We start from the raw sequence: 17,081 nt of genomic DNA, 5'->3' as shown, positions 1-17,081 counted from the left end.
ATGTAATAAGAAGCCTAGTATTATCACAATGTAATAAGAAGCCTAGTATTATCACAATGTAATAGAGAGCCTAGTATTATCACAATGTAATAAGAAGCCTAGTATTATCACAATGTAATAAGAAGCCTAGTATTATCACAATGTAATAGAGAGCCTAGTATTATCACAATGTAATAAGAAGCCTAGTATTATCACAATGTAATAAGAAGCCTAGTATTATCACAATGTAATAAGAAGCCTAGTATTATCACAATGTAATAAGAAGCCTAGTATTATCACAATGTAATAAGAAGCCTAGTATTATCATAATGTAATAAGAAGCGTAGTCTTAGGCATTACTCCACCACCCAAGACGATGTCCCAAGTTAGGCCCGGGATGCGGCCTATAATTATTAAAAAAAAAATCTTTATAAAGTATACATACACTGTACCTCAGCAGCTACTGTAATCAGTTGCTCTGTATTTGCTATAAATAAATTATTATTATTATTAGTAGTAGTAGTAGAAGTGTTATTATTATTATTATTGCACAAATAAATCACATTAAGTTGATGTATCAGTGTGAAAATCAGTAATGTGTTAATATGATTTGTTGTGTATTTGTAGAGAAGAGTTGAGTGTGGTTCATGGGTCCAGAGTGAATCCCTGTACCACAGCAAGAGTGAACTCCTGTACCACAGCCAGAGTGAATCCCTGTACCACAGCAAGAGTGAACTCCTGTACCACAGCCAGAGTGAATCCCTGTACCACAGCAAGAGTGAACTCCTGTACCACAGCCAGAGTGAACCCCTGTACCACAGCCAGAGTGAACCACTGTACCACAGTCAGAGTGAACCCCTGTACCACAGCCAGAGTGAACCCCTGTACCACAGCCAGAGTGAACCCCTGTACCACAGCCAGAGTGAACCCCTGTACCACAGCCAGAGTGAACCCCTGTACCACAGCCAGAGTGAACCCCTGTACCACAGCCAGAGTGAACCCCTGTACCACAGCCAAAGTGAACCCCTGTACCACAGCCAGAGTGAACCCCTGTACCACAGCCAGAGTGAACCCCTGTACCACAGCCAGAGTGAACCCCTGTACCACAGCCAGAGTGCCGTGTATTGCCCAATAGAATCTGTCTCTGAGGGACTAATATGAACAGTCTGACAGGACTACAGAGGTCTCCGTGATTGGTGAAGAGCCACACAAGAGGTGGCACGGGCAGGAATACCCCGCAAGAGGTGGCACGGGCAGGAATACCCCACAAGAGGTCTCTGTGTACCACTCACCTATCAATACCACACCCTGTAACGGTAGCTTATCTTGGATGATGATATTTGGAAGCTTGAGTCAGCCCATATTGTGGTGTACACTACCCAGGAGCGGCGGCCTGAGCTCTCAGTCTCTCCCCTCTCAGCCACAGGGCCCTGTGGATGAGAGGACAGCGCTCGGGATTCGTAATCCTAGGAACCGGGGATCCATACCCAGCGATGGCGGAAACAAATGGATGTAGAGTTTCTTTCACCCTGATGCTCCCTGTTACTTAGCAGTAAATAAGTACCTGGGAGTTAGACAGCTGCTACGGGTTGCTTCCTGGGTGTGTGTGTGTGTGTGTGTGTGGAGGAAAAAAAATCTGTTGAGTGATTGACAGTTAAGAGGCGGGGCGAAAGAGCCAGAGCTCAACCCCCACAAGCACAACTAGGTGAATACGGTATAGGCATTACATTCAAGGAATGTCCCTATACAGGACCGGAGACCTATATAATACAAATGCCATACATTAAAGTATTCTCTGTTCTCATAGGAGCGCCATAGTAGTTATAAATACATGTGGCACCAAGCTATGGAAGAACAGTATCTTTCATTTTTTGTAGTATAATTTGTTTTTAATTATAAAATTGTATGTGTTGTAAGACAAGTGTGAAGGTTAGAGAGGTGTGTGTGTTAGCCTGGCGGAGGCTCGCTACACAGTGCTGGTATAACCACGTGCACCACCGTACACAGTGCTGGTATAACCACGTGCACCACCGTACACAGTGCTGGTATAACCCCGTGCACCACCGTACACAGTGCTGGTATAACCCCGTGCACCACCGTACACAGTGCTGGTATAACCCCGTGCACCACCGTACACAGTGCTGGTATAACCCCGTGCACCACCGTACACAGTGCTGGTATAACCCCGTGCACCACCGTACACACAGTGCTGGTATAACCACGTGCACCACCGTACACAGTGCTGGTATAACCCCGTGCACCACCGTACACAGTGCTGGTATAACCCCGTGCACCACCGTACACACAGTGCTGGTATAACCACGTGCACCACCGTACACAGTGCTGGTATAACCCCGTGCACCACCGTACACACAGTGCTGGTATAACCACGTGCACCACCGTACACAGTGCTGGTATAACCCCGTGCACCACCGTACACACAGTGCTGGTATAACCCCGTGCACCACCGTACACAGTGCTGGTATAACCCCGTGCACCACCGTACACATAGTGCTGGTATAACCACGTGCACCACCGTACACAGTGCTGGTATAACCCCGTGCACCACCGTACACATAGTGCTGGTATAACCACGTGCACCACCGTACACAGTGCTGGTATAACCCCGTGCACCACCGTACACATAGTGCTGGTATAACCACGTGCACCACCGTACACAGTGCTGGTATAACCCCGTGCACCACCGTACACAGTGCTGGTATAACCCCGTGCACCACCGTACACGGTGCTGGTATAACCACGTGCACCACCGTACACAGTGCTGGTATAACCACGTGCACCACCGTACACAGTGCTGGTATAACCCCGTGCACCACCGTACACATAGTGCTGGTATAACCACGTGCACCACCGTATACAGTGCTGGTATAACCCCGTGCACCACCGTACACATAGTGCTGGTATAACCACGTGCACCACCGTACACATAGTGACGTAATTAGACACTAATATTGGTAATATTAACCATAAAAAGTGTCCGGAAAATATGAAGCAAAAAACCCAATCTTATATATTCCAAGACCTAGTATAGTACATATAGGTACTGTATTAGGCCTCAGCGTGTATTAAGCCTTGGAAGGTTAGGGTTATCTTGAGGTTATCTTGAGATGATTTCGGGGCTTTTTAGTGTCCCCGCGGCCCGGTCCTCGACCAGGCCTCCACCTCCAGGAAGCAGCCCGTGACAGCTGACTCACACCCAGGTACCTATTTCACTGCTAGGTAACAGGGGCATAGGGTGAAAGAAACTCTGCCAAATGTTTCTCGCCGGCGCCTGGGATCGAACCCAGGACCACAGGATCACAAGTCCAGCGTGCTGTCCGCTCGGCCGACCGGCTCCCTTTAGGGTAGGGTGGGACACGTCTTATTACCAACACAAATACAACACCTTATTCAGTTTGTCCAAATTCAATAATACGAAATTCTTCTTTCAAAACTGACCCTAACAGCTCTGTATACACTGCGGAGTGTATATAAGTGTATATATCCTTACTATAAAGACCGTTTAAACATAGACGACCTCCACGTTGATGGTCGCTTTATCACGTTGATGGTCGTTGTATCCCGTTCATGGTCGCTGTATCACGTTGATGGTCGCTGTATCACGTTGATGGTCGTTGTATCCCGTTCATGGTCGTTGTATCACGTTGATGGTCGCTGTATCCCGCTGATGGTCGCTGTATCACGTTGATGGTCGCTGTATCACGTTGATGGTCGCTGTATCCCGCTGATGGTCGCTGTATCACGTTGATGGTCGTTGTATCACGTTGATGGTCGCTGTATCCCGTTGATGGTCGCTGTATCCCGTTGATGGTCGCTGTATCACGTTGATGGTCGCTGTATCACGTTGATGGTCGTTGTATCACGTTGATAGTCGCTGTATCCCGTTGATGGTCGCTGTATCCCGCTGATGGTCGCTGTATCACGTTGATGGTCGCTGTATCACGTTGATGGTCGTTGTATCCCGTTGATGGTCGCTGTATCCCGTTGATGGTCGCTGTATCCCGTTGATGGTCGCTGTATCACGTTGATGGTCGCTGTATCACGTTGATGGTCGTTGTATCACGTTGATGGTCGCTGTATCCCGTTGATGGTCGCTGTATCCCGTTGATGGTCGCTGTATCCCGCTGATGGTCGCTGTAACACGCTGATGGTCGCTGTATCCCGTTGATGGTCGCTGTATCCCGTTGATGGTCGCTGTATCACGTTGATGGTCGCTGTATCACGTTGATGGTCGTTGTATCCCGTTGATGGTCGCTGTATCCCGTTGATGGTCGCTGTATCCCGTTGATGGTCGCTGTATCACGTTCAGGGTCGCTGTATCCCGTTGATGGTCGCTGTATCACGTTCATGGTCGCTGTATCACGTTGATGGTCGCTGTATCACGTTGATGGTCGCTGTATCACGCTGATGGTCGCTGTAACACGCTGATGGTCGCTGTATCACGTTGATGGTCGCTGTATCACGCTGATGGTCGCTGTAACACGCTGATGGTCGCTGTATCACGTTGATGGTCGCTGTATCACGCTGGTGGTCGCTGTATCCCGCTGATGGTCGCTGTATCACGCTGGTGGTCGCTGTATCCCGCTGATGGTCGCTGTATCCCGTCCACCACTCCAACAAGGCGCCGCTCCTCATCAACCAGAAGAAAGGCTTCTCTTTAGAGTGATAAAAATAGTTTACATTAATCGTTATCTTAAGATATCCGGTCGACTCATCAGGTGAGCATCCGACAATTTCCCCAGGCTGGAGGCCGAGCTTGTGGTGACACCTGTCACTCTCGTCCTCCACACTTGTCACTGTCATCCTCCACACCTGTCACTCTCGTCCTCCACACTTGTCACTGTCATCCTCCACACCTGTCACTGTCGTCCTCCACACCTGTCACTGTCGTCCTCCACACCTGTCACTGTCGTCCTCCACACCTGTCACTCTCGTCCTCCACACCTGTCACTCTCGTCCTCCACACCTGTCACTGTCGTCCTCCACACCTGTCACTGTCGTCCTCCACACCTGTCACTCTCGTCCTCCACACCTGTCACTCTCGTCCTCCACACCTGTCACTCTCGTCCTCCACACCTGTCACTCTCGTCCTCCACACCTGTCACTGTCGTCCTCCACACCTGTCACTCTCGTCCTCCACACCTGTCACTGTCGTCCTCCACACCTGTCACTGTCGTCCTCCACACCTGTCACTCTGGTCCTCCACACCTGTCACTCTCGTCCTCCACACCTGTCACTGTCGTCCTCCACACCTGTCACTCTCGTCCTCCACACCTGTCACTGTCGTCCTCCACACCTGTCACTGTCGTCCTCCACACCTGTCACTGTCGTCCTCCACACCTGTCACTCTCGTCCTCCACACCTGTCACTGTCGTCCTCCACACCTGTCACTCTCGTCCTCCACACCTGTCACTGTCGTCCTCCACACCTGTCACTGTCGTCCTCCACACCTGTCACTCTGGTCCTCCACACCTGTCACTCTCGTCCTCCACACCTGTCACTCTCGTCCTCCACACCTGTCACTGTCGTCCTCCACACCTGTCACTGTCGTCCTCCACACCTGTCACTCTCGTCCTCCACACCTGTCACTGTCGTCCTCCACACTTGTCACTCTCGTCCTCCACACCTGTCACTCTCGTCCTCCACACCTGTCACTCTCGTCCTCCACACCTGTCACTGTCGTCCTCCACACCTATCACTGTCGTCCTCCACACCTGTCACTGTCGTCCTCCACACCTGTCACTGTCGTCCTCCACACCTGTCACTGTCGTCCTCCACACCTGTCACTGTCGTCCTCCACACCTGTCACTGTCGTCCTCCACACCTGTCACTGTCGTCCTCCACACCTGTCACTGTCGTCTTCCACACCTGTCACTCTCGTCCTCCACACCTGTCACTGTCGTCCTCCACACCAGTCACTGTCGTCCTCCACACCTGTCACTGTCGTCCTCCACACCTGTCACTCTCGTCCTCCACACCTGTCATTGTCGTCCTCCACACCTGTCACTGTCGTCCTCCACACCTGTCACTCTCGTCCTCCACACCTGTCTCTCTCGTCCTCCACACCTGTCACTGTCGTCCTCCACACCTGTCACTGTCGTCCTCGACACTTGTCACTATCGTCCTCCACACCTGTCATTGTCGTCCTCCACACCTGTCACTGTCGTCCTCCACACCTGTCACTCTCGTCCTCCACACCTGTCACTGTCGTCCTCCACACCTGTCACTGTCGTCCTCCACACCTATTACTGTCGTCCTCCACACCTGTCACTGTCGTCCTCCACACCTGTCACTGTCGTCCTCCACACCTGTCACTGTCGCCCTCCACACCTGTCACTGTCGTCCTGCACACCTGTCACTGTCGTCCTCCACACCTGTCACTGTCGTCCTCCACACCTGTCATTGTCGTCCTCCACACCTGTCACTGTCGTCCTCCACACCTGTCACTGTCGTCTTCCACACCTGTCACTGTCGTCCTCCACACCTGTCACTGTCGTCCTCCACACCTGTCACTGTCGTCCTCCACACCTGTCACTGTCGTCCTCCACACCTGTCACTGTCGTCCTCCACACCTGTCACTGTCGTCCTCCACACCTGTCACTGTCGTCCTCCACACCTGTCACTCTCGTCCTCCACACCTGTCACTCTCGTCCTCCACACCTGTCACTGTCGTCCTCCACACCTGTCACTGTCGTCCTCCACATTTGTCACTCTCGTCCTCCACACTTGTCACTCTCGTCCTCCACACCTGTCACTCTCGTCCTCCACACCTGTCACTCTCGTCCTCCACACCTGTCAGTGTCGTCTTCCACACCTGTCACTGTCGTCCTCCACACCTGTCACTGTCGTCCTCCACACCTGTCACTGTCGTCCTCCACACCTGTCACTGTCGTCCTCCACACCTGTCACTGTCGTCCTCCACACCTGTCACTTTCGCCCTCCACACCTGTCACTGTCGTCCTCCACACCTGTCACTGTCGTCCTCCACACCTGTCACTGTCGTCCTCCACACCTGTCACTGTCGTCTTCCACACCTATCACTGTCGTCCTCCACACCTGTCACTGTCGTCCACCACACCTGTCACTCTCGTCCTCCACACCTGTCACTGTCGTCCTCCACACCTGTCACTGTCGTCCTCCACACCTGTCACTGTCGTCTTCCACACCTATCACTGTCGTCCTCCACACCTGTCACTGTCGTCCTCCACACCTGTCACTGTCGTCCTCCACACCTGTCACTGTCGTCCTCCACACCTGTCACTTTCGTACTCCACACCTCTCAATGTCGTCCTCCACACCTGTCCCTTTCGTCCTCCACACCTGTCACTGTCGACCTCCACACCTGTCACTGTCGTCCTCCACACCTGTCACTGTCGTCCTCCACACTTGTCACTGTCGTCCTCCTCACCTGTCACTCTCGTGCTCCACACCTGTCACTGTCGTCCTCCATACCTGTCACTGTCGTCCTCCACACCTGTCACTTTCGTCCTCAACACCTGTCACTGTCGTCCTCCACACCTGTCACTGTCGTATTCCACACCTGTCATTGTCGTCCTCCACACCTGTCACTGTCGTCCTCCACACCTGTCACTGTCGTCCTCCACACCTGTCACTGTCGTCCTCCACACCTGTCACTGTCGTCCTCCACACCTGTCACTGTCGTCCTCCACACCTGTCACTGTCGCCCTCCACACCTGTCACTCTCGTCCTCCACACCTGTCACTGTCGTCCTCCACACCTGTCACTGTCGTCCTCAACACCTGTCACTGTCGTCCTCCACACTTTCCGCTGTCGTCCTCCACACCTGTCACTGTCGTGCTCCACACCTGTCACTGTCGTCCTGCACACCTGTCACTCTCGTCCTCCACACCTGTCACTGTCGTCCTCCACACCTGTCACTCTCGTCCTCCACACCTGTCACTGTCGTCCTCCACACCTGTCACTGTCGTCCTCCACACCTGTCACTGTCGTCCTACACACCTGTCACTGTTGTCCTCCACACCTGTCACTCTCGTCCTCCGCACCTGTCACTGTCGTCCTCCACACCTGTCACTCTCGTCCTCCACACCTGTCACTCTCGTCCTCCACACCTGTCAGTGTCGTCTTCCACACCTGTCACTGTCGTCCTCCACACCTGTCACTGTCGTCCTCCACACCTGTCACTGTCGTCCTCCACACCTGTCACTGTCGTCCTCCACACCTGTCACTGTCGTCCTCCACACCTGTCACTTTCGCCCTCCACACCTGTCACTGTCGTCCTCCACACCTGTCACTGTCGTCCTCCACACCTGTCACTGTCGTCCTCCACACCTGTCACTGTCGTCTTCCACACCTATCACTGTCGTCCTCCACACCTGTCACTGTCGTCCACCACACCTGTCACTCTCGTCCTCCACACCTGTCACTGTCGTCCTCCACACCTGTCACTGTCGTCCTCCACACCTGTCACTGTCGTCTTCCACACCTATCACTGTCGTCCTCCACACCTGTCACTGTCGTCCTCCACACCTGTCACTGTCGTCCTCCACACCTGTCACTGTCGTCCTCCACACCTGTCACTTTCGTACTCCACACCTCTCAATGTCGTCCTCCACACCTGTCCCTTTCGTCCTCCACACCTGTCACTGTCGACCTCCACACCTGTCACTGTCGTCCTCCACACCTGTCACTGTCGTCCTCCACACTTGTCACTGTCGTCCTCCTCACCTGTCACTCTCGTGCTCCACACCTGTCACTGTCGTCCTCCATACCTGTCACTGTCGTCCTCCACACCTGTCACTTTCGTCCTCAACACCTGTCACTGTCGTCCTCCACACCTGTCACTGTCGTATTCCACACCTGTCATTGTCGTCCTCCACACCTGTCACTGTCGTCCTCCACACCTGTCACTGTCGTCCTCCACACCTGTCACTGTCGTCCTCCACACCTGTCACTGTCGTCCTCCACACCTGTCACTGTCGTCCTCCACACCTGTCACTGTCGCCCTCCACACCTGTCACTCTCGTCCTCCACACCTGTCACTGTCGTCCTCCACACCTGTCACTGTCGTCCTCAACACCTGTCACTGTCGTCCTCCACACTTTCCGCTGTCGTCCTCCACACCTGTCACTGTCGTGCTCCACACCTGTCACTGTCGTCCTGCACACCTGTCACTCTCGTCCTCCACACCTGTCACTGTCGTCCTCCACACCTGTCACTCTCGTCCTCCACACCTGTCACTGTCGTCCTCCACACCTGTCACTGTCGTCCTCCACACCTGTCACTGTCGTCCTACACACCTGTCACTGTTGTCCTCCACACCTGTCACTCTCGTCCTCCGCACCTGTCACTGTCGTCCTCCACACCTGTCACTCGTCCTCCACACCTGTCACTGTCGCCCTCCACACCTGTCACTCTCGTCATCCACACCTGTCACTGTCGTCCTCCACACCTGTCACTGTCGTCCTCCACACTTGTCACTGTCGTCCTCCTCACCTGTCACTCTCGTCCTCCACACCTGTCACTGTCGCCCTCCACACCTGTCACTCTCGTCATCCACACCTGTCACTGTCGTCCTCCACACCTGTCACTGTCGTCCTCCACACCTGTCACTGTCGTCCTTCACACCTGTCACTGTCGTCCTCCACACCTGTCACTGTCGTCCTTCACACCTGTCACTGTCATCCTCCACACCTGTCACTGTCGTCCTTCACACCTGTCACTGTCGTCCTTCACACCTGTCACTGCCGTCCTCCACACCTGTCCCTGTCGTCCTACATACATGTCACTGTCGTCCTTCACACCTGTCACTCTCGTCCTCCACACCTGTCACTGTTGTCCTCCACACCTGTCACTGTCGTCCTTCACACCTGTCACTGTCGTCCTCCACACCTGTCACTGTCGTCCTTCACACCTGTCACTGTCGTCCTTCACACCTGTCACTCCCGTCCTCCACACCTGTCCCTGTCGTCCTACATACATGTCACTGTCGTCCTTCACACCTGTCACTCTCGTCCTCTACACCTGTCACTCTCGTCCTCCACACCTGTCACTGCCATCCTTCACAACTGTCACTGTCGTCCTCCACACCTGTCACTGTCGTCCTCCACACCTGTCACTGTCGTCCTCCACACTTGTCACTGTCGTCCTCCACACCTGTCACTGTCGTACTCCACACCTGTCACTGTCGTCCTCCACACCTGTCACTGTCGTCCTCCACACCTGTCACTGTCGTCCTCCACACCTGTCACTGTCGTCCTCCACACCTGTCACTGTCGTCCTCCACACCTGTCACTCTCGTCCTCCACACCTGTCACTGTCGTCCTTCACACCTGTCACTGTCGTCCTCCACACCTGTCACTGTCATCCTCCACACCTGTCACTGTCGTCCTTCACACCTGTCACTGCCGTCCTCCACACCTGTCCCTGTCGTCCTACATACATGTCACTGTCGTCCTTCACACCTGTCACTCTCGTCCTCCACACCTGTCACTGTCGTCCTCCACACCTGTCACTCTCGTCCTCCACACCTGTCACTCTCGTCCTCCACACCTGTCACTGTCGTCCTCCACACCTGTCACTGTCGTCCTCCACACCTGTCACTCTCGTCCTCCACACCTGTCACTCTCGTCCTCCACACCTGTCACTCTCGTCCTCCACACCTGTCACTCTCGTCCTCCACACCTGTCACTGTCGTCCTCCACACCTGTCACTCTCGTCCTCCACACCTGTCACTGTCGTCCTCCACACCTGTCACTGTCGTCCTCCACACCTGTCACTCTCGTCCTCCACACCTGTCACTCTCGTCCTCCACACCTGTCACTGTCGTCCTCCACACCTGTCACTCTCGTCCTCCACACCTGTCACTGTCGTCCTCCACACCTGTCACTGTCGTCCTCCACACCTGTCACTGTCGTCCTCCACACCTGTCACTCTCGTCCTCCACACCTGTCACTGTCGTCCTCCACACCTGTCACTCTCGTCCTCCACACCTGTCACTGTCGTCCTCCACACCTGTCACTGTCGTCCTCCACACCTGTCACTCTGGTCCTCCACACCTGTCACTCTCGTCCTCCACACCTGTCACTCTCGTCCTCCACACCTGTCACTGTCGTCCTCCACACCTGTCACTGTCGTCCTCCACACTTGTCACTCTCGTCCTCCACACCTGTCACTGTCGTCCTCCACACTTGTCACTCTCGTCCTCCACACCTGTCACTCTCGTCCTCCACACCTGTCACTCTCGTCCTCCACACCTGTCACTGTCGTCCTCCACACCTATCACTGTCGTCCTCCACACCTGTCACTGTCGTCCTCCACACCTGTCACTGTCGTCCTCCACACCTGTCACTGTCGTCCTCCACACCTGTCACTGTCGTCCTCCACACCTGTCACTGTCGTCCTCCACACCTGTCACTGTCGTCCTCCACACCTGTCACTGTCGTCTTCCACACCTGTCACTCTCGTCCTCCACACCTGTCACTGTCGTCCTCCACACCAGTCACTGTCGTCCTCCACACCTGTCACTGTCGTCCTCCACACCTGTCACTCTCGTCCTCCACACCTGTCATTGTCGTCCTCCACACCTGTCACTGTCGTCCTCCACACCTGTCACTCTCGTCCTCCACACCTGTCTCTCTCGTCCTCCACACCTGTCACTGTCGTCCTCCACACCTGTCACTGTCGTCCTCGACACTTGTCACTGTCGTCCTCCACACCTGTCATTGTCGTCCTCCACACCTGTCACTGTCGTCCTCCACACCTGTCACTCTCGTCCTCCACACCTGTCACTGTCGTCCTCCACACCTGTCACTGTCGTCCTCCACACCTATTACTGTCGTCCTCCACACCTGTCACTGTCGTCCTCCACACCTGTCACTGTCGTCCTCCACACCTGTCACTGTCGCCCTCCACACCTGTCACTGTCGTCCTGCACACCTGTCACTGTCGTCCTCCACACCTGTCACTGTCGTCCTCCACACCTGTCATTGTCGTCCTCCACACCTGTCACTGTCGTCCTCCACACCTGTCACTGTCGTCTTCCACACCTGTCACTGTCGTCCTCCACACCTGACACTGTCGTCCTACACACCTGTCACTGTCGTCCTCCACACCTGTCACTGTCGTCCTCCACACCTGTCACTGTCGTCCTCCACACCTGTCACTGTCGTCCTCCACACCTGTCACTGTCGTCCTCCACACCTGTCACTCTCGTCCTCCACACCTGTCACTCTCGTCCTCCACACCTGTCACTGTCGTCCTCCACACCTGTCACTGTCGTCCTCCACATTTGTCACTCTCGTCCTCCACACTTGTCACTCTCGTCCTCCACACCTGTCACTCTCGTCCTCCACACCTGTCACTCTCGTCCTCCACACCTGTCAGTGTCGTCTTCCACACCTGTCACTGTCGTCCTCCACACCTGTCACTGTCGTCCTCCACACCTGTCACTGTCGTCCTCCACACCTGTCACTGTCGTCCTCCACACCTGTCACTGTCGTCCTCCACACCTGTCACTTTCGCCCTCCACACCTGTCACTGTCGTCCTCCACACCTGTCACTGTCGTCCTCCACACCTGTCACTGTCGTCCTCCACACCTGTCACTGTCGTCTTCCACACCTATCACTGTCGTCCTCCACACCTGTCACTGTCGTCCACCACACCTGTCACTCTCGTCCTCCACACCTGTCACTGTCGTCCTCCACACCTGTCACTGTCGTCCTCCACACCTGTCACTGTCGTCTTCCACACCTATCACTGTCGTCCTCCACACCTGTCACTGTCGTCCTCCACACCTGTCACTGTCGTCCTCCACACCTGTCACTGTCGTCCTCCACACCTGTCACTTTCGTACTCCACACCTCTCAATGTCGTCCTCCACACCTGTCCCTTTCGTCCTCCACACCTGTCACTGTCGACCTCCACACCTGTCACTGTCGTCCTCCACACCTGTCACTGTCGTCCTCCACACTTGTCACTGTCGTCCTCCTCACCTGTCACTCTCGTGCTCCACACCTGTCACTGTCGTCCTCCATACCTGTCACTGTCGTCCTCCACACCTGTCACTTTCGTCCTCAACACCTGTCACTGTCGTCCTCCACACCTGTCACTGTCGTATTCCACACCTGTCATTGTCGTCCTCCACACCTGTCACTGTCGTCCTCCACACCTGTCACTGTCGTCCTCCACACCTGTCACTGTCGTCCTCCACACCTGTCACTGTCGTCCTCCACACCTGTCACTGTCGTCCTCCACACCTGTCACTGTCGCCCTCCACACCTGTCACTCTCGTCCTCCACACCTGTCACTGTCGTCCTCCACACCTGTCACTGTCGTCCTCAACACCTGTCACTGTCGTCCTCCACACTTTCCGCTGTCGTCCTCCACACCTGTCACTGTCGTGCTCCACACCTGTCACTGTCGTCCTGCACACCTGTCACTCTCGTCCTCCACACCTGTCACTGTCGTCCTCCACACCTGTCACTCTCGTCCTCCACACCTGTCACTGTCGTCCTCCACACCTGTCACTGTCGTCCTCCACACCTGTCACTGTCGTCCTACACACCTGTCACTGTTGTCCTCCACACCTGTCACTCTCGTCCTCCGCACCTGTCACTGTCGTCCTCCACACCTGTCACTCGTCCTCCACACCTGTCACTGTCGCCCTCCACACCTGTCACTCTCGTCATCCACACCTGTCACTGTCGTCCTCCACACCTGTCACTGTCGTCCTCCACACTTGTCACTGTCGTCCTCCTCACCTGTCACTCTCGTCCTCCACACCTGTCACTGTCGCCCTCCACACCTGTCACTCTCGTCATCCACACCTGTCACTGTCGTCCTCCACACCTGTCACTGTCGTCCTCCACACCTGTCACTGTCGTCCTTCACACCTGTCACTGTCGTCCTCCACACCTGTCACTGTCGTCCTTCACACCTGTCACTGTCATCCTCCACACCTGTCACTGTCGTCCTTCACACCTGTCACTGTCGTCCTTCACACCTGTCACTGCCGTCCTCCACACCTGTCCCTGTCGTCCTACATACATGTCACTGTCGTCCTTCACACCTGTCACTCTCGTCCTCCACACCTGTCACTGTTGTCCTCCACACCTGTCACTGTCGTCCTTCACACCTGTCACTGTCGTCCTCCACACCTGTCACTGTCGTCCTTCACACCTGTCACTGTCGTCCTTCACACCTGTCACTCCCGTCCTCCACACCTGTCCCTGTCGTCCTACATACATGTCACTGTCGTCCTTCACACCTGTCACTCTCGTCCTCTACACCTGTCACTCTCGTCCTCCACACCTGTCACTGCCATCCTTCACAACTGTCACTGTCGTCCTCCACACCTGTCACTGTCGTCCTCCACACCTGTCACTGTCGTCCTCCACACTTGTCACTGTCGTCCTCCACACCTGTCACTGTCGTACTCCACACCTGTCACTGTCGTCCTCCACACCTGTCACTGTCGTCCTCCACACCTGTCACTGTCGTCCTCCACACCTGTCACTGTCGTCCTCCACACCTGTCACTGTCGTCCTCCACACCTGTCACTCTCGTCCTCCACACCTGTCACTGTCGTCCTTCACACCTGTCACTGTCGTCCTCCACACCTGTCACTGTCATCCTCCACACCTGTCACTGTCGTCCTTCACACCTGTTACTGTCGTCCTCCACACCTGTCACTGTCGTCCTCCACACCTGTCACTGTCGTCCTCCACACCTGTCACTGTCGTCCTACACACCTGTCACTGTCGTCCTCTACACCTGTCACTTTCGTCCTCCACACCTGTCACTGCTGTCCTCCACACCTACACATTTAAACATATATAATATCTTGCACATTGCCTCTGAAGAATTAGAAGAAATGCTATACAAAGTAACGCTACAGAATGTAATGCTAAACAATGTTGTGTTATACAGTTTTCTAAACAGCAGGACAACGTTCCTGACTGTAAACAACACATGCAAAGTTTCACAACCTACGTGGGCGCGCACGGACACACACCTAAAGACCTGGGAGTGGACATAACACCAAACCTAACTCCAGAGGCTCATATAAATAGAATAAGATCAGCCGCATACTCTACTTTGGCAAAAATCAGAACATCCTTCAGAAACTTGAATAATGAAGCTTTTAGATCACTGTATACCGCCTGTGTGAGGCCAGTCTTAGAGTATGCCGGCCCATCTTGGAGCCTCCATCTTAAAAATCACATAAGGAAGCTGGCAAAGGTGCAGAAGTTTGCAACGAGACTCGTCCCAGAGCTGCGAGGGATGAGGTACGAAGACAGACTGAATGAACTAAACCTGACGACGTTAGAAAGGAGGAAGGAGAGGGGGGACATGATACAGATGTATAAAATACATAAAGGGAATGACAGGGTGGAAAAAGAGGAAATGTATACAATGAACACCAACAGAACAAGGGGGTACGGATGGAAGCTTGAAGCTCAGATGTGTCATAGAGATGTTAGAAAGTTTTCCTTTAGCGTGCGGGTAGTGAGTAAATGGAATGACCTAAAGGAACAGGTTGTAGAGACTAACTCCATTCATAACTTTAAAAGCAGGTATGATAGGGAAATAAATCAAGAGTCATTGCATTAGAACACCAACGGCTAGAAAGGAAGGTCTAAGAGCTAGAGCTCGATCCTGCAGGCACAAATAGGTAAGTACACACACACAGGGGCCTCGTGGCTGAGAGGACAGCGCTCGGTGGTCGTAGTCCTAAGTCTCGGTTCAATTCCCGGGCGAGGCAGAAGCACATGGGCAGAACTTTTAACACCCTGATTCATATGTTCACCTAGCAGTAAAATAGGTACCTGGGAGTTAGACAGCTGCTACGGGCTGCTTCCTGAGGATGTGTGTGTGTTACAGAGAAATATATATATAGTAACCTTGAGGTGCTTCCGGGGCTTAGTGTCCCCGCGGCCCGGTCGTCGACCAGGCCTCCTGGTTGCTGGACTGATCAACCAGGCTGTTAGACGCGGCTGCTCGCAGCCTGACGTATTAGTCACAGCCTGGTTGATCAGGTATCAAAGTAGACATAGTAGAGGAAAAATAAATTGGTTAGAAAGGCGGTTCTTTGGTTCTTTGGTGTGCTGGCTTAGAAAGTTTCTTGTTGCCACGTCCAGCAGCTTAGCTCTCCATGTTTCTGGTCCTCCATGCGGGTCTCTGTTCTTCCAATCTATCTTCCCATGGTTGAAGTCTCCCAAAATTAGTAGTCCAGATCCATTCCTGCTAGCAACAGAAGCTGCTCTTTCTATTATGTTAATGGTGGCCATGTTGTTTCTATCATATTCCTGTCTAGGTCTTCTGTCATTTGGTGGTGGATTATATATGACTGCGACTATAATTTTTTCCCTCCATTTGTTACAGTACCTGCTATGTAGTCACTGAAACATTCAGGGCTGCGAAGGTTTCAGTGACTACATAGCAGGTACTGTAACAAATGGAGGGAAAAAAATTATAGTCGCAGTCATATATAATCCACCACCAAATGACAGAAGACCTAGACAGGAATATGATAGAAACAACATGGCCACCATTAACATAATAGAAAGAGCAGCTTCTGTTGCTAGCAGGAATGGATCTGGACTACTAATTATGGGAGACTTCAACCATGGGAAGATAGATTGGAAGAACAGAGACCCGCATGGAGGACCAGAAACATGGAGAGCTAAGCTGCTGGACGTGGCAACAAGAAACTTTCTAAGCCAGCACACCAAAGAACCAACAAGAATGAGAGGAGAAGATGAACCAGCAATGCTTGATTTGATATTTACCCTAAATGAATGGGATATAAGGGAAGTTAAGATGGAAGCGCCCTTGGGAATGAGTGACCACAGTGTATTGAACTTTGAGTACCTGGTAGAGCTAGGACTTATCTCCCCCCAAAAAGAACTAGGAATCAAAAGGCTGGCATACCGAAAGGGGAATTATGAACAGATGAGAAGTTTCCTAAGTGAAATACCTTGGGACACAGACCCCAGAGACAAGTCTGTACAGGGTATGATGGACTATGTTACCCAAAAGTGTCAGGAGGCAGTAAACAGGTTCATCCCGGCCCAAAGGGAAAAATCCGAGAAGCAACAGA

This window comes from Procambarus clarkii, chromosome 13 (assembly GCF_040958095.1).
Source record: "Procambarus clarkii isolate CNS0578487 chromosome 13, FALCON_Pclarkii_2.0, whole genome shotgun sequence".
NCBI classification, from domain to species: Eukaryota; Metazoa; Arthropoda; class Malacostraca; order Decapoda; family Cambaridae; genus Procambarus; species Procambarus clarkii.
Note: the sequence above shows the minus strand (reverse complement) of the source record.